This window comes from Thermobia domestica, chromosome 12, assembly GCF_964235325.1.
Source record: "Thermobia domestica chromosome 12, izTheDome1.hap1.1, whole genome shotgun sequence".
Classification (NCBI taxonomy): Eukaryota; Metazoa; Arthropoda; class Insecta; order Zygentoma; family Lepismatidae; genus Thermobia; species Thermobia domestica.
In genome coordinates this window covers 11307689-11327301 of record NC_137465.1, presented here as the reverse complement: position 1 = coordinate 11327301, position 19613 = coordinate 11307689, and the positions used below count along the sequence as shown (strand labels likewise).

The following is a 19613-nucleotide window of genomic DNA, read 5'->3' as shown; positions in this document are numbered from 1 at the left end:
CTTGTCTCATATGACTTTTACAACTAAGCCTTCTGGGAATGTCACATGATAAAATTTCTTTTACGTTTCATCAACAATACATTTGAAATTACGGAAACATAATACTGGATGTATTGTAGCTTTCTGTTTGTCAAGGTGAGTATAGAAACAACGGCGTCAAACAGCGTCCATCGCGTAAGGACACTAATTTCCTTCGCCTTTAAAACTATTGGCCAATTACTTGACGGCACGTCTCCATTCATTAACTGACAGCAGCGAGACAACACCCTCAGTCCCTGTTAGCAACCTTATTTCAGCATGATAGCTATAATCAGACAGTCTTCAGTTTGTTAATTAGAATACTTCCCAACTAATTTTTTAACGAGATGCCAAAAGAATAGCTCTAATTAGTGCAATTATGCCAATTTTAGCACTAAGAAATCTCAGTCCCATTCAAAAAAACAAGATTTCCGTACCAGGTTTAAATTTCTTTGTAACAACTAGGGATACGAACGAGACAAGATTTGAGGCAGTGTCGTCTCGAAAATGTGCTGTAAAAGTGATGTCTCAACTCGTAAAATGTATATTTCTCTATTGGGAGAGCTATGTCTCGTCTCGAATTTTAACAGGAAAATTCTATCTCGTCTCGTCTTTTACGTATCATTAGTAACAATTCGAAAAGAGTATTGGCAATAAGGGATGAAAATTTAGCTGAATGATTCAGGCAGTACTTCCTAACTGATGTGTCGCTTAGTCGCATAGTGTGTGTCGAGAAAACTCATTAAACATTTAAATTTTGTTAAAACCAATTTTGAGATAGACTATACCAGTCAACTCCTCCAGAGGAAGAAACAATGTTCACTACTACACAAATTGACTGCGTTATGGAAACGTATAGGCTTAGACTAGGGAACAGTGGCGGATCCAAGGGGGGAGCCATAGGGGCTATAGCCTTCCCCCTTGACGCTCACGTATACACTAGATAAAATAGGCTTCAATCCTGCTTTACACTGGATAAAACGGTAAACTATGGTTTAGACTCTCCCTTGATCATATCCTGGATCCGCCACTGTTGGGAGGTTAGAGCGTTGGACTAACGTCCGCGTGGTGCCGGGTTAGATTCCCGGTCTGCGCTTCAAGATTTTCGGCGTCCACCCAGCGTCGTGAGGCAAACTGGTAAGTCATGTGAATAAAAGACAAGACGGCCACTAATTCTAGAAAGCTCCTGATGCGCCTGTTTGAGGGCGACGCAGAGCTTCTTGCTAGGCAGGACGTAGTTCAGCCGGTCGCCAACAGATGGTGCTGGAGCGGCTCAGGCCCATACAGGACAGATCAAGGACTGTGATACCAATGGTTTGTTAGCTTTGTATAGGGTTACAATACTGTAATTTAAATTATTATTATTAAAAGTCAAACTAGTGTGTCCTGAATTTAGTAATGCCATCAGTCAAAAACGACTGAAAACAATTGGATTGCATTAACCCCACCGTGTGTTCACTAATGATGCTACCCACTACCTACTAAACTAGTCACCTGTTCTATTGTTTCCCGTCCAATTTCTATACTTCATAATTCCCTTTTAGACCTATACAATTACAGCTATTTTCATCTTTTCGTCTTCCATTTGACTACTCTTTAAAAAGAAAATAAAGAATACTCTTAAGAAAGAAACCCCAAACTTGTTTTATTTAATTTTTAACGTAGGAGATATTCTAAAGCCTTAGAACAGAGGTGGGTTGCCATTTTTTTAAACAAGATTGTACATGAAATATTATGGCGTGCAGGTAGTGTTGCTTACAAGCTTGTCTCGTCTCGAGTCGAGAAGCAAATTTGTAAATTCAAGGCGAGAAACATGACAATTCTTCAAGTCTTCAGCACTACAAACTCCCACGGCAGCCACAATTTTAGTTGCTTCCAGTGATGCCAACTCGCAGGAAATATCTATTTTGTGGATTTTTTTTAACATTAACTCGAAAAACGATAAAGGAAAATTTCGTTGATAGGAAAAAAATTACTCATGGGCGGAAAGTAAACCAATGACTCCTCAATAATATTGAAATCAGTGTTAATTTTCAAATTTTGTTACCGGAAAATACATAAATTGTGATTCTTAAAAATAAACTAAGAAACGTTAATTGTGCTCTTATGGCATTTTTTAAATGCAAAGAACATAATTAACGGAAGAAAAGTAAAATGCAAAATGGGAAACAACCAACTTCAAAGATGTTCTACACAAAACAACTGGAAAACAAAGTTCTATATATTATCCTGACGTTCATCATTATGTAAATAGTAAATCCTGATGACAAAATGTACTTGTTTTCGCCAGGATTTTCAACTCTCTCTTTGAATCATGAAAAATAGTTATTCAACAACTACATGATAAACGTGGATGACCAAAATTTACAGGTAACTCACTAATATATTCAACAAAATGTGTAACATACAGTAGTTTCATATTTTTTTCTTTAATTTTAATTTTGTAATTAGTGTAACGTGAGAATCCAATAGCAAAATGAGAATTTCTGAGATTTGATTTTATAATGTTTCAGGTTGGTATCTTGTCTGAAAAGGATAATCTAAACATAAGTGAGTTCAAGCCGAGTAGGTCGGTAATGCTATATTTGACGTGCTACCTCCCCCACCATTGTCAGCAGATACAATCGGAAGTAAAATGGACAGAAGATCCGCTGCGATCGAGCAACCGCTACCGAAACTGCGTAAATAAAACCAGTCTTATGCAGACCTTCAACTACTTTCTCTAAACAAATATTGAACTATTGAATAATGTTCAAAACGGCATTAAGTTATATAATAATAATAATTTTCTGTAACAAGATTTATTGTAGATTGAAATCAGACACTACAAATAGCCAATCTCTATATTTAACTGCAAAGGCAACGCAATTCCTATTTGGTAACTCGTTGGCAATGAGAACGATGCATATGGTAGTCTCCATACCAGGTGGACGAATTCCTTGTAACATGCAAATTTTATAAACCTATTGCGGTGAACGTGAAAGTAGGAAAAGCGCCAAGGCAACTAAATTATGGACAAGATACTTTGTACGACTTACAGTTACGACCACTTTCCATATTTTACAACCCAAATAGTCGCATGGCTACGACGTATATTCTCTGGGTACAATGTTCCGCGTTCGATCCTAGACAGGAAAACACATGGTTGAGATGTAGGTTTCATAAATTCTCGCTGCTGATAAGAAATAGTGTAAACCCAGAAAAATGAAGCACCAATAAGCGCTACTTATTAATAATGTTAAGTTCTTGTTCCTGTATAAGCATTAAAGTAGTGTCTTCATTATTCGACTAAAAAATAGTACCAATAAAGCTTTTTACTTCTTTTTCTTTCGAGTCTAGAGGCATTGTAAAATACATTACGTATGGTTTCACGCCTTTCTGCATCAAGACATAACGGGTGGTGGTGGTAATGTAATAACTTTTTAAAAAGTATTTTTTGTTTATGCCGACGTTTATTATTTCTTTGGCGGGCTTACTTTTGCAACTAGAAGACTGAAATTTTGAACAGACATTTAGTGCACCTTTTAGTATTTCTCATATTTTTTCACATCTCTGTGTTAAAACAAAGGGGTCCAAAAGGGTGAAAAAGTCAAAAAGGGATATTTTTACCAAAAAATCCCCATTTCTCACGATTTTCCCGCCTCAGATACATGATGGATATATGTGAATGGTACCGTTAGAAAGTCTGTTTTATTCTGAAGACCATGATGTACGAACCATGACCCTGGGATAATTAGGGATGTCTAAGGAGATTTTTATTACATACGGGTCTTTTGGAGTAATCTGGGGCAATGTGGGACTCATTGTTAAATACCTTTTCCCGTCCTTACTATTCAAGATAGAAGCTTGAAACTTAGTATACCCTTAAAATATTTCACTTGATTTTGAGATCTATGCATTAATACAGAGGGATTCAGAATGGCTCAAAATTTAAAAAAAGAAAACTCAGGAAAAAAACTGATTTCTCTCAAAATGTCCAGCCTCAGGGACATGATAGAACAATCTTTCAAACAGTACCATTCACATTTCTCTATTCTGAAGAGAATGAGGTACGAACCATGATCCTAGGATAAATAGGGATGATGCTGTAGCTGCTTGACTGAAAGTCTATAATTTACTTTTAAAAGCCAGAACTTAAAAGGGTTCATAAACTTTCCTAAGTAAAGCGGTAAAAGGCTTGGGGCCTAATATATATGCCTCAATAACTATGCCTAGTTAACATGGTCGTCTTAACGAACGGGCTATAGAAGTTGAAATTAGTGTTGTCTGTAAGACGCTGCCTACGAGCATTAAGTTCATAATAGTTTTAAAACTATCATCTTTAAAATTGGAAAAATGCTTTCTCATTATTAGGCTATGTTAAAATCTCGATTTTGTGCATGAGAATTGGATTATCTGGTTATTGAGAACATTCTTTTTAGTTCTCTTTTGTGTAATTTAATTTTATAAAACTAAGGTTTGCTTGCAGTGAAAAATTTCGTGTTTCAATACTTGACGCAAAAGCTGGCAACACAGCATTGAGCACCACGTGTGTGCAGCGAGCTGTCAGAAGGGACAAGTAGTATCAATTGCAGTAGAAGTTTTACGAAAAGGTATCCTCAGAACATTGGTAATCACTAGAATTTCCTAACTGAATTTTAAGGAAGTATTTTATTTTTGAGACAGGTAGGTAGCTAGATTTGTATATACAGAAAATGAACTATGAGTTGATTGGATTAAGATAGTTGGTGTATCGGATGGACAATTTGATCAATTTTGATCGTAGACGCTCTGATATCTCGCGTGCGTAAACAGAGTCTGAAGTTCAACTCTTTGGAATCCTTTGTTTGCTGTCTATTGAGTTCGTTTCGTTAGGAAGGAAAACAAATAGTGGAACGGTCACTTGTGAAAAAGTAAATTTGTTTTTGTTGATATTAAAGATTAATTAATTTTCATTGCAACATGTTCTTGGTAATTGCTTTTTCCACATAAAAATTATTAAACTAGCAATAAGTGGAAGCCGTCTGCCATGTTCCAATACTTTCACACAGTGGTTCCCAACCTTTTTGGACTAACGATACACTTCATCGAACGCTCAGAACATGGCGATACGGTCAGAATATGGTTCTCTTTAACACCATATGGTTAATATAGTCTATGGTGGCGGAATTAAGCAGGTGCTCAATGAGTTTGTCAATGATGCCCACAATTTTTCAGAATACTGCGGGTGGTGGTGCAACAAGAAGAGTAGCATTTTTAAATTCGAGACGAAGCTAAAAATACGAGGGGGTATCCAAAAGTTTTAATTATCATAAATAAGTTATACAGACATTTACATGAAACTTTTTGTGCATAATTGGTGTCATTTCTATCCATACCTGTGCATATACCAAATATGTGTCTGAAGTATTTTTCTTTCCACAGCCTGTAGAAGATATCAACCTGCAAGATGAACAAAACTGAAGCCCGAAGTGTCATAAAGTTCCTTCATTTGAAGAGCAACAACGCACGCCAAATCCACGACGAAATGAAAGCTGTCAATGGGGATGAAAGCCCATCATATGACATATTGTGAAGTGGAAGCGGAACTTTCAAAGTGGTCACATGTCCCTCAGAGACGAGCCACGAGCTGGGATGCCCTCAATCAAGGATGATCGTGCCATGGTGAAGAAAGCGCAGGTCGTTATCCTCCAAGACTATGGAAATAGTGATGGCGGAGACTGGACTAAGTTATGGAAGTGCGTGGAGGATTATTCATGAGGAAATGCACATGAATAACGTGTCTGCACGATGGGTTCCTTTCTCGTTGACACCTCTTCAGAAGCAAACTCGCCATGACTTTGCCACGATCCATCGGTTAGGCTATTAACATTTGCCGCATCCACCTTATTCGCCTGATCTTGCGCCAAGTAACTTCTTCCTCTTTCCCGAGATGAAGGAACCACTTCGTGGTCGGGGATTTGGCGGCAGAGAGGATGTCATTTTCGAAGTGGTTTTCGAGCAAATCGGAGGACTTCTACAAAGAGGACTTGAAAAAGGTGACGAAACGCTGAGGAAAATGTGTGACTGCAGGGAGACTTAAGTGGAGAATAACTAACTTTTGACCAATTACAGTGAGTATTCTATGTTTTTTTTTTTTTTCTTTCATGGTGATAATTAAAACTTTTGGATATCTGTCGTATGAAATTCTCTCATTTTTGGATAACAGAATCGACACGAGAGGAAAGGTCTAAAACCCCTCGTATGAAAATTGTCTCGTTTTGGATACTAGAATCGACATGAGAGAAAATGTCCAAGATATCTCGTATGAAAATTGTCTCGTTTTGGATACTAGAATCGACATAAGAGAAAAGGTCCAAGAATCTCTAGAAGTTAATCTCTGGGAAGTACTAGAAGTTAAACCATTATCATACGTCATTGCATGATTTATGGTTTAGGATTAGGCTATTTATTCCTTGTACAGATGGGGAATGAACAGTAGGGATATCACTCATATAGTGGAATTACTTTCTTTATTTGTTTACCAGAAGTTAAATTGTCAAAAAGGCATATTGGTCGCACATGGACTGTCAATTAGTTGAATAAGTGCAATACAAACAGTTAGCCTCTTGTCATTATCACCAGGAGGCACAAGTGGGACTTTCTTATTCTTCCCTTCAACAATAATACCATTAGATCTTGACCTTTGATAAAGAAAAAGGTTGGTATTATTGTTTGCCATCTATATAAGAACTATGTAAATATGGCTTCATTACACGCATGTTTATCAATTAATATTCCTTCGATACAACTCATTCCGTAGAATATGAAGAAGCTACATTGTTAATCCTTGATAATACTAATTAAATGCAACATAGTTATTTTTTCAAAAATGTTCGCAATCTGCCTCTTTCTATGGATGCCTAAACATTATTTATAGCCGTCTCATTCATAAACACGGAATAATTTCACTTGTTGCACAGAACAATCACTTTCTACATATCAACATACAGCATCTCACGTGCCAGAAGCGCCTTTCATTCGGATGTAAAATTATCAGAGGAGTAACTGGATGCAACAATCAATTGACTTTCTGGAAGAATTTCAGAACTGTATATTTGATTTCACTGTCAGAAATGCTATTATTTAACTTTTTTAAAAATATTTTTTTACAAAACGAAAAGAAGATAAATAAAAATACAAGAATTTAAGAGAAATATTATTAATCACTTTCACATTCCATTATGCTTTGGTAGTACCTTGTTCCATTTCAATCAACTTAAGCTAAATAGAAAATAAAATCAGATTTCTCATTCGTAGTAATAAACTACCGTGTAACGAATTTTAGGAATGGTCCAAAAAATGGATCAAAAGATTGCGATCTTGGCCAAATTAGTTTTTAGGATCAGGGGCCACAAAATTTTTGAACGGCAACTAAGTCGAGTTTTTATTTTTTTACGGAATAAGCACATTATGCTGAGTTAAGTGATAGTTTGGGTTTGGCTACACTATATGTAATTCTCCAGATATAAGGCCTACAAGAAAAATTTTGATTGAAATATATTGGATCTTTTGATTCAAAAATACTAAGTATGATAGAGGATTTGTTTTTAGTTTAACGTTCCACGATTATGCTCCAAAGTTAAGGGAAATGGTGATGATGAAATGGAAAATAATGGTAAAATGAAGAAAGTGGGAAGAAACAGAACTGCGAGAAAACCCACGCACACAGTGTTTGTTCACCACAAAACCCTCTTGGCAGTGGCTGGGATTGAACCAGGGACCGCACGCACCAGAAGTGAGCGATCTTACATTAAGCCAACCGTCCCGGTTTGAGCGGAATTTACCAAGATTTCTTTCGTCCAGCGGGACAATTAAGTCTCGGAATCCAATGTTTCGACTCGAATAATAAATATGTGATATGTTAGTTACAAATAAAGAAAAAAAATGCAAATGTGCAAGATGATAAGTCACAGGAAAAATACTGGTTTTAAAAATGCAGCTCTGTTGATGACTGATCTTCCCAGCGGCAGTGGTCATAAGAAAAATAATTGGCGTTCCTATATTTTCCGTGTATGTTCATGGAGCTCCTTTTCTTCTTTGGACCGAAAATGCTTTTAAAACAAGACATTCTTTCTTTCTTTTTTTTTAATGGTATTTTTAACAGGATGAAGTTTGTTACCCCAGTAACTAGGACCCTGAACTTACTGTTTTGAGTGGAATGTGATATAAATAACATAATATATAAAAGTTGTTATTTCTTTTCTGTGTGTTTGTAACGATGATTATACTGATAATGGTATTTTGCAAAATTTAATTTTTCATAAAAGTATGTCTCATTCAGTTATGCTATAATTTACAGATGGAAATCACATGGGTGCAATCCATTAGCGCACATCCAATGCTGCGTTGTCACATTTTAATTTTTTGTCAAATAGGCTATAGATAAAAGGTTAGGCTCTTTTTTTATATCAAGAATACGTATAAAAGACGTTTATTAGAACACAACAGTGGCGTATTTAGGAGGGATAACGGGCTCAAGCTCCCTCCCCCCAAATAAATTTGTTAGTTTATCGCATTCGCATTCTACCCAATTTATGAACCGGTTCCGCTAGATGCATCCGAACAGTTTTTCCTCTGTATTTGTACGAAGAACGATGCACGATGTGCACCTTCAGTTTTCCATCGACCTTAAATCGCAATTTGCGAAGTAACCCGTACTCTCTAAGGGAGTAGGATACGCCCACTGCGCGTTCCAACTGAAGTCCTGAGTGTTTACCAGTTACCTACTGTTCAAGGCAACCCTGCTAGCAAGTCAAGGCCTACAATGCTCTGCAAGCATGGTACCCGAGTCTTGAAAGGCAAGTTCTTCGGATTCTTCGGATAAGCTCACATAAATTACCGAATCCTACGGTGACCACAGCTCGGTCAAGTCCAACCCAATCCAGGTGCCCAAACATGCCCGAGGGGATTGCTTATTCCCTGTCCTGTCTACCTCATTCGTTCACTCGCGACAGCCATTCGCGTAGAGATATCGCGTATGCGTCAGGATACTCCTATATCTTATCCCGGATGCAATGATACGTATTAAGTCGCCATTTGAGTTGGATACCAGTTTCTTATCCTGTAGAACTTCCTCCCTTCTACTGGGATCGGAAACATCTACCCAGATACCTGAGATCGGCACCTTTCCTCAGTCACCGTTAAGTCCTCCTCCAGGCAGCAGATTCGTCCAAGCAATACGGGACTTTCTCTAAATACAATAGAGGTACACCGTACATCACCAAAGCCAATGACTGATGTAGACTGTGGCGCACAGACATGTTCATTTGGGAGTTGGGAACCTCCCCTGGTAGGCTTGCCTAAACAATACGGGGCTACTTAACTTTAGCATGTTTAGATACCACGTTCACGAGCTAAGCTATCTTCCGAACCCAATGGTATGTGTAGACCACCATTGGTAGGGTTCACCACACTTTCCCTTCGTAGGGCCGTTCAAATAATACGAAACTTCCTCTATTCACGGAAGAGGTATACCGTACATTACCAGACACGATGGCTGATGACTGTCTCCCGTCAAATACAATAGCCACTTGTGAGTAGCGGCACCTCGGGAAGAAATTCTGGACGCAGTAAACGTGCACAGAAACCTCGGATGCACTAGTTTCACCACCTCTCTTACTTTTGAGGTACGAGTGTGCGTTAGGATAGAATATCCCATTCTGGACACAAGAACACGCATGAAAACGCTCTTTGAATGCTATACTACATCCTCCTCCTGGTAGAGCACGGATCCGTACCCTAGGCACACCACTGCCCCTCTTTTATACGTGTTGAGGTATTAAGTAGTCTTATTTCCCGGACCCAAAGACACGATCTAGTTGCCCATTTTGGAGGATACCTGAAGCCTCACCTCCACGGGTAGGGGAGGCAGTTCTCACTACCTACCTCAATGAAGCTGTGACGAGGTCGCACAAACCCTCCCAGATCCAATGGCAAGGGTTAGTCGCCCATTTCGGAGATAGCAGAAGCCTCTCTTCCGCCAGTAGACTGTTTCCATCTTACTCACCACTACCCATATTGGGGCAGAAGCTACGAGTAACGTGTTTCTACGCACTTTCCAAATACCCATCTCCCCCCTCCAAGTACACCTGAACATCACAATGTGTGTGAACCATGGAACAAATATATATATATATATATATATATATATATATATATATATATATATATATATATATATATATATATATATATATATATATATATATATATATATATATATATACTGAACTGACTCCCCTCTCAAGCCACCACTGAATACATGCTAGAGTAAATACTAAAATGAGAATTCTTAAAGTGCTGGGAACGAAATTCAGATTTTCGTTTTCCTTGAATCTTTACAAATCATGGCTTCTGAACTTCTTGACTATCGAACGTCTGTACTCGGTCACACCCTAACTTTTTGTTCACTGAAAAGAAAAGAAAAAAGTCACGTGGATTATTGGAACTTCTCACGAAACAAGATCGCAAAAAGAGACTATCCTACAATTCCCAATTTCAACCTTGCTTTAAAAAAATCTTCGTGAGATATTATTCAATGTTATCCCGCAGAGAGACTTTTCTCTTTCTATTTGATCACCTTTAATAAATATATATTTATATATCGATTTTCTTAGTTAAATACATAGTTCGATTCAACCGTCCATTTTCAAATGTAAGGCTATGATGTGGATCTCCAGTTTAAGGAGGAAGCTGAAAAATTTGTACTACCAAAAATCGAACCCGGGACTCCTACAAAGTTAGCCTCTTTGGCCTTGATGTACAGTATATAAAGTACACGATCATAAATTGTATTTAATACTAATAAAATAATTGAAATACGGCAATATTCCGACGAAACACAGACGTACCGCATTTTCCACCAGAAAATAATACCATGAGATGAGTGTGAATCTTTGACCTTCTGTTCTACTAATGGTCTATATTCTTAGTTAGAGAATAAGTTTCCAAAATAAATAAATAAAATACAATCCATTGATACAGTATTCACAGATTGAATCTCATGTTATATGGGATTTTCACTGGAGGCAAATACGATATACTTCCATTTCGTGAGAATACTGCCCTTCACTATCGTTTCAATTATTTTGTTACAAGGATGAGTCATAAATCTTGTAAATATTATGTTACACAACATATATGTATTTAATACAGTACAATGAAAGCGGATTAAAACACAAAGCCAGGGTTGGCTAAAACCATGTTTTTTATTGAAAAAACCAAAAAACCAGGTTTTTTGGTTTAAACCCGTTTTTTTGGGTTTAAAACAGGTTTTTTGGTTTAAATAATTTACTCTATGTATTTATATTAGATAGGGACAGAAATTAGTTTGTATTGCCTTGGTCTTATTATGCAACAAGATTATGCTGGAAGGGGTTACATAAGCTTAAGGCGGAATCCAAACCGCTTCTCGGCTTTATCCAGAAGAGCCCTTTTCGACACGAAACCGGGACTAATTGGTGACAATAAGTTGTATTGATCTTTACATAGGCCTACTTGTTAATAGGCCCTATAATTGTCAAGAGTCATTTCAGAAGGACAAAATGATAAACAGTTACACAAGTAAAAACATACAATTATATGTAAATCGGGAAACTCCCACCTTAGCCATTGGGAAAATCCTGTTATTACTTTAAGTGTATTTGTATATAAAATTTTAAGGTCAACGTATCATAATCACTACGCTAAAACTGAGGTATTAAATTACGAATTTGGTATGTAGATATCATTCAATAAAATTAAAACAAAGTCAAATCGAAGCTGATGTTGGAAGCTGCGTAGGGAGTTGATACATTTTGCCAATTTCTATCAATATATTTAAGCAACCTTTGTTTCTTTATAAAACAACAGGCATTCAGGCAAGTAGAATTATATAATTTGGTTTCGTTTCGTATGTTTAGGCTTAACATACTTATGAAATACCAAGGTTATGAAAAGTACATAAACGTTATGCAGATGGTTTCATATGTGGAGACGTCACCATGAAGTTCACAGGATTTAAAGCATTTTTCTTTTCTTTTCTTTTCTTTTTTTTTGTTTTGTTTAAGCCAGTTTTTTTTAAACCATCTGGTTTAAACCAGCCAACCCTGCTAAAGGCATAGCCGATCGTATTGGGACAGTCTGCTGCCATCTTCCTGCTAGATTCCACGTCGATACCACTTATTGTCCTTACCCCTGGTTCACCCGAACAGAATACTTACCGTTTCAGCGTTCTTTAACTATTTAGTCCGCAAGGATAAGAGAAAATGCCTACACACAGCTAAACAAGTTTTACGACTAGTTGTTTAGTCAAATAGATTATCGTTACCACGCAGCAGTAGCGTACATACGGCGGCGTTAAACGCAGGGAAAATAGGAAGTATTGAGTTTAGAAAGTTGAATACTCTTGAATCTCTCAACTTCCTTGGGATAGTCCCTTAATTAAGTCAATATGATGAAAAATAGTTGGAGCCTAGTATTGTGTTGCAAATGGCTAAGCCATTTTCCTGTGATGCGATCACAAACAACAGACAACGTCCACTTCAATGTGCGATTTAAAAAAAATAAAAAAAAACTTAGGATGTAGTTTTTACTGAGGAATTTATGTATGGAGTACAATCTTAACTTGACAGGTTTCTGAGTATTTTTTTTTTTCTTTTTTGGCGTACATTTTGAGCTCCTTCTGCCCTTTTTGGGTACCCTTTTAATCAAGTCCAGGATCAGAACTTATAAGTTAGATCGAGGTGGGTACTCCCTAGGCCTATGTCCTAAAATTCATTTCGAACTGTTCAACTGGTTTTCAGTGATGGGGTCACAAACGAGCTCTTTCATGGCTATATGGATAGCACACGCGCCTTCGGCGTGGGAAACCAGGGCTCGACTCCTGGTAAGAAATCATGTGGTTCGGATCCCAGGTTAAGTTGTAGGACTAGACGCTAAAGGAGTGTTAAACACAAATCCGTCTAACAAACAACAGGCAAAATGAAGATAAGTTATAGAATAGAAAATAACCTCTTCCCTTCCACCTTAAAACGAACATTTTCAACGAGTCTGATTATTTGTAATGGGGAGTTTACGTACCAAGTTTCATCTTCCTAACTTGACATATGCAATTCTTTATATGAACTCCACGATCCCCCCGTCTTAGCATATTTATCAAAATAACGTGATAAAAACGCAGTTTGAGATAGGTGACTACTTTTAAAAATTCATTTCCCGTGATTCTATCATACACAAGATCATGATCTCCATGTTGCTTTTCGAAGGCCCACTTGGGATTGTCGGATATCAACTAACAAAACATCAATTAGGATCTTAATATAAATACGTACGGCTAAGCAAACTTCACGGGTGACCAAGAACCTTCGACCCCTAGTATCAGCACCCATGGTTAACCCCTTTCTTTTCGGGAGATGAGGATGGCTTTAACGTCGATGTATTGTGAGATCAATGCCAGTAACCTTTTGTTTTCTCTTCTTTTTATTGACTCATCAGGTATATAAAGTTTGCATGCTGTGTGATCATTTCTTGGGGAAGACAACAAGTGATGACACAGAGAAACTCTTGGTGAGAAGAAGTTTTATATTACTTTGCCCACATTACAATACAACAAGTCTAGGGAGGGTAGACGTAGGCATTCCCTTCCCTTTGAGGAAGATGATACGGAAAAATAAACATATACAGTATCATGTTAGTATCCATATTACGAATACCTGAAATTATATGAACTTGGGAGGTTGAACACCTCCAACCCCCTTGACGAGCTTCTGCGAACACAACTGCTTCTGTGTGTATTTTTATCGACATCTAGAGTATCCATCTTCATCTGCAGAAACAACTTTTACAATCAACAATTGGTGCATTACGCACAGCAGACCATCTCTATGTCTGCCCAGGTATTTTTGAAAAGATGATGATAACGCGGTGATATTAGCCTTGTATGCTCTATACAGTTCCGAAACAAAACAATTAGCCTGTCGATTTGGCTGAAGTTCAAGCTGTCTGAAGCTCGATAACTAACTTTTATGAATCTATCACAATCAAACCAGTATCATGCTGGAAGAAATGTATCGAGCGTTCCGGTTCTGAGGTTGAAAAGCAGCTTAACTGTCTCCATATTCTATTTTTAAACAGTCACCAAGAATAAAATAGTGCGGTTACTTTTTCATTCTTCCTCGTAAATAATCAAAAACCAGAAAATGCACAGCACTTAAAATTCAGCATAGTATTCGCAAATGTGGAGTGAAATTTATATATTCGAGACGTAGTGTCATATTTGAGGGAAGAACACAGATTAAAGGTAATTGAAAACGAACGCAATATTCGAACCAAAGATGGACGCGAATGCGCAATAGTGGAAACTTCATAACGAGGAACTGTATAATTTGTATGGTTTACTTAACATTGTTGAGGTCATTAGGAAGCTTCGGTCGGCAGGTCATGTACGTAGCTAGAATGCAAAACAGTAGGGACGATTTCAAAATTTTAACTAGAAACCAAATTGGAAAAAGACCATTAGGAAGAATCAGGTGCAGCTTAGAAGCAGGGGCGTAAATAAGGGTCCCGCAGACCCCGCATTGCGGGGGGGGGGGGGGCGAAGCCATCACGGGGCCCCAAATCGTGATGTAGGAAGTAGAGAAGGGGCCCCATTCCATGTTGTCTGCGGGGTGGCCCCCAAGCCCTTAGTTACGTCACTGCTTAGAAGGCAATTTAAGATAGATCTCGCAGTAGCTGCAATACAATGTAGATACTATATCCGCTTGGATAAGGACAGAAGTCAATGGAGAACTTTCGTGAACAATCCATTGAACCTCCGGGTTCCATACACAATATGGGGATATTTGAAGCGTATTAACTCAGATTGAGTGATTTTAACAGTGATCTGTTAGACATTGCAGAGAATAATATTTACCCTGATTTTTAAATTTATCTTCTCTCTTCTGTATGTGTATTTGTGTGTATATATATGTAACAAATGTTTCCACTGAGCATAAATTATTGAATGCATTGTCGGAACAATACATTGAGAAAATACAGCTACTTCCTATACACATCAACACATAAACGTAGCAATGAATGCCTTACCATCTTAATGCGCTGTAATATTATACATTAGATTATTGTTTATTTTATACACACTCACGCAGTGTCATCCACGTGTTAACAGTGTTCATCCACCCACGGCCATACATTACAATTACATATTACGGGAAGCATACAATCCTTAACACGTGTTGTTGTTGACATGCTTAGAATAGTTTTAGTACGGAATATGAGTCAATAAACATCGAGTAAGGAATGTATCGTACTATCACGTATCTGGTTCCACTATATTACATCAACATTTTGCTTTAAAATGGAGTAGGTGAGGAATAACATGTGTACGCTACCAGAAACTTTAAATGAGACATGGAGGTCCACTGGTCCAGTATGCAACACATGAATAGTGGGGTCCGAATTCTAATCCAAGGAATCATGATAGCTCAGTGTCAGAGCTCTCATCTCTGGTGCGAAGTGTCCCTCGTTCGATCCCAGGCAATGCATTTTTAGCCGCCAACATTCTATGTGTGGGTTTTGTAGGACTTCCCGTGTTTCCTTCAATGTTCTCGGTCTAACAGTTCTTTCATAGGGCCTAACTATTTATTTTCATTAATCAACCATCATACGAGACAATCTCATGATATAATAGTAATTCGATATTTGGAATTTCTGTACACTGCCTCATGAGTCTGCCCAAAGTTCGCCCACCCCCATAGTTAATGCAAAAGACACGTGAGAAGAAAGGCTCAAAGGATTATGATTTTTTGTTAGATTTGCAAAATCTTTAACATCCACTATTATGCCTGCTGGCTAAGGAAGACGACGATTAGAGCAAGTGAATGATAGAATAATTGGTGGAATGAGAAATCGGGAGGAAACGGGAGTACCCCGAGAAAACCCACGAGCACGATGCTGTCCCCCACAAGCTTGCTTGATTGTGGATCGAACTACGGACCCCACGAACTAGAAGAAAAGACTCTACCATGAGCCATCGCGCCCCTTTTGTTTGATTTGAGCTTTGTCTTGTTCAGCGTGGCCCTATAGCTTAACGTGGGGTCTGAACCACATTAATTTAGGCAAAAACTTGAAATTAATTATGTGCTCTTACAATTATTCTGTGTTCTTACATAAATGACTACGCGAACATAAGTGGAGCCGTATGTTTCACACATTAAGAATTACTTAATTTTGATTTCAAGATAAAACAGCAATATAAATAGTCCAGGAATTTTGAATGCAAATAAGCCAGTTGATTTCTCTTCCTTTGGTATTTTGTTAAGTAAATATTTTTGATGTCATAATACATGTACAGAGAGAGAGAGAGATCAATATTAACAAAACATGAAGCACTACCCAGGATCAGCGCACGCTAGCCACTACACCAGCAGGTAGGACGATCTATAGAAATGTTTCAAAATACACTTTTGTATTTTCTGTAAATTGGCAATTTTCCAATCAAGCCCACAGCGGTCAAATATAGGCAAGTCTTACTGTACTGAATTGACGTAGAGTAACTGAGGCAAATATCGCCATGTCGACAAGATCGTCGCTGATACGGAAAATTTTAGTTTGAGAAGTTACCTACACAGTTGAAGTACTATTTTCTTCTGCGTATATTTATTGGTTGTCTGTTGGTACGTGCTGATGCGTTTTCGGGAAGTTTTCGTTCCATTAGTTCGCCTGAGGCCTTGTGGAAGACACGTTGTATGCTTTGAACCCACAAAAATATCGTCAATTTTTAAGGACTTTTCAGTAAGTACTCTCCTATTCTCTTTGCTTTCTAGACATAGATCTCTAATACACGTTTCCGTAACACAGGACTTCAACTCATTGCAGGTGATAAAGAAAATGCATTTCCTCTCACTAATAAAAGTTTAGCAACGAATAACTAAAATAGTATAATGCAGACAATACCGCCATATACTCCTTTTAGCAATATCGCCAACGGACACCGCAGTCAACTGGATGCATCTGCACTTGAATTCAGTATCAAGTTTGATATTGTGATGTTCTGTCTTCCCTCTCATTGTAGCTACTAACTGCAACCACTTGATGCGAACTGTTTCAAATCTCTCAAAGTAGCATATTGAAAATTCAGCTGGTGGTTATTTTATTACAAGGTCCAAGATATAAAATGAAATGAAATCTTTGAGTTTTACGTCCCACGCTTATGCCGGTTAGACTAAAGGAGACGGTGGTGATGAGTAGTGAATGAAATGGTGGAATGAAGAAAGTGGGAAGAAACTGGAGAATCCCGAAAAAACACACGTACACGGTTTTTGTCCTCCACAAAGTTTACTTGGCGGGGGCTGGGATCGAATCTGGGACCCCAAGCACTAGAGTTGAAGTCGATGTAGAATTTATTTATTTTCTCCTAATATTCCAAATTGGTGGCGACATTCGCTTCAGTTACCCTATATTTCGTTATTTCATGTAGTTCGAGTCGAACTTATTATTTATGGATAATTGTATTTTTTCTTTACTTTAATAATTATTTCTTCTGTACCTTATTAAATTATCTCCAGTGTTACTCTTGTCCTCGTTAAGATTTCCAAGCTCCTGATTGGATTTTCCCACAATTCCAGTTTTATTTATTTGTTTACAAATATTTTGAACCCTTTTGCATGCTTTTTCGTGATCTTCACACTTCTAACACGCGCAGTACAACAAATCAACACAAAACATAAGTCTTCTACCATATTTTGCCTTTATTTTATCTCAACAACTCATTTGTACTGATCACCGCCTACTCCACATAAGACTCTGCAGTGAACGAGAGGAAGAGCTCTATTTCGATAGGCTATAAAAGAGAATCCCAAGTTCAGTAAGAAATCTGCGTGGTCATATGCTTTTATCAAGATCCACTACTCGTTCATTAAGTTGAATTCATGCCAACCTCGTAACCTCTTCCTAAACAAGTCGGCTACGTATCGAGATAAGATGTATAGAGTTCAAGGCAAATTTCCCAACAAAACACACAATCCTCCTCTTGGCAAAGTTTCTCCAAATACAGCACTGTACCCACATTACTTTTTCTCTTCTTGATATTAAGTCATTTCAGGAGAGAATTTTATTCTCATTTATACAGAAGAAGTGATTTATTACAGCATTACGATCACATTAATTAATAGGCTATATATATCTCTCTAACAAGCCTTTGTTTTTGTGATGAAGTGGCTAATGTGCGAGCCTTCTATGTGCGCTATCCCGGGTTTAATTTCCGTTAGATACTTGCCTTGTACACTCATGTCCAAAATGATTGTCGCATATCTATAACTGTCTTCTTGTAAGAATATAATTTGATAATGATTTTGGAGGGTACTTTTAATACTGATACTATGTGTATAATCGAGAAATGTATATTTGTGGTAAGTTTCATAGGAAAATAATTATAAATTCGAAAATTTGAATGAAGAAAAAAATGTTGCTAAATGGACAAGAAAGTATTATTTTCGTTTTATTGTTCTTATTTAGTGCTTTTTTGACATGAAATTTGCCACATACATGTGTTTGCCGATTATACACATGCTAACATTATAAGAAATACCGGGCGAAATCATTATCAAATTATATTCCTACAACAACATATTTATAGACATGCGACAATAATTTTCGACATGAGTGTACATAAAACCAGAGCAGTGGTTTGCATCTCACTTTAAACGTAGGTCAGCCTCATATAGCCTTCGTGTTGGAAAGGAACGCTAAAGTTCACTCACTTGAACCATATGCACTGAACTTCAAAAATAACTTCTTGAGATTTACAGAGGACGTTCCCTCATGACTCAGTTCCTTCTTAGTCAATGTCCCAACCAGTTTCTCTTTCTCTTCTTAATTATATCTAAAATTGTTCTTTTCTCCCTCACCATTTCTAACAGCCTCCCATTCGATTTCCGCTCAAACCAACTTATTTTCTCCATTCTTCTCCACGCCCACATTCCCAAAGCTTCCAGACATTTTTCATCATTCTTCCGTCCATGTCCATGTTTGACTCATACAGCACAATACTCTACACGAAGCATATTATAAGTCTTTTTTTCTGAAATCTTCATTCAAGGTCCCACAAAATAGTATTTTTCCTCCTAAAGGCTTCTTTCGTCGTTCCTATTCTTTATTTCATGTTCACACTTCACATCATTAATAATAATAATAATAATAATAATAATAATAATAATAATAATAATAATACCCAGTATCGAAAACTAATCACAACATAACATAGTCATTTTCAAATGGTCGCTGTATAGTCTCAGATCATCCCTTTACGCTACATTTGTTTTCGATGTAATTTAGCTTCCTCTTTCTACACCGAGGCTATATGAGACAGTAATTAAAGTTTAAAGTGAAATCTGAATCGCCGTAGATCATTTAAATTTCAAAGCTCTAGCACCGAAAAATTGAACCGGGTCCTTGTATACGAATAGCGTGCGCCATAGCAACTGGATTAGCGGGGAAGGCACCCTTTTGCTACAGTTCCCAACTTCAGAGAACAAAATTATATGTCTCGGTTTTTTTCTTAAAGGAAGTATGTGTTTCAAAGTTTTGAAAAGGGGAAG

General features: G+C 37.5%; 2 protein-coding genes across 5 annotated transcripts in view; one reads left to right on the top strand and one right to left on the bottom strand.

The window, feature by feature from the left end:
* The window catches only part of LOC145666337 (bumetanide-sensitive sodium-(potassium)-chloride cotransporter-like), a 373540-nt gene that overhangs the window by 333234 nt on the left and 20693 nt on the right, over positions 1-19613 (bottom strand). The window lies entirely within an intron of this gene.
* Naxd (NAD(P)HX dehydratase) overlaps positions 16725-19613 on the top strand; it is a 56913-nt gene continuing 54024 nt past the window's right edge. Inside the window, exon 1 of the mRNA XM_081733463.1 lies at positions 16725-16809. The gene's annotated coding sequence lies outside the window, so the exon portion shown is untranslated. The remainder of the gene's footprint in view (positions 16810-19613) is intronic.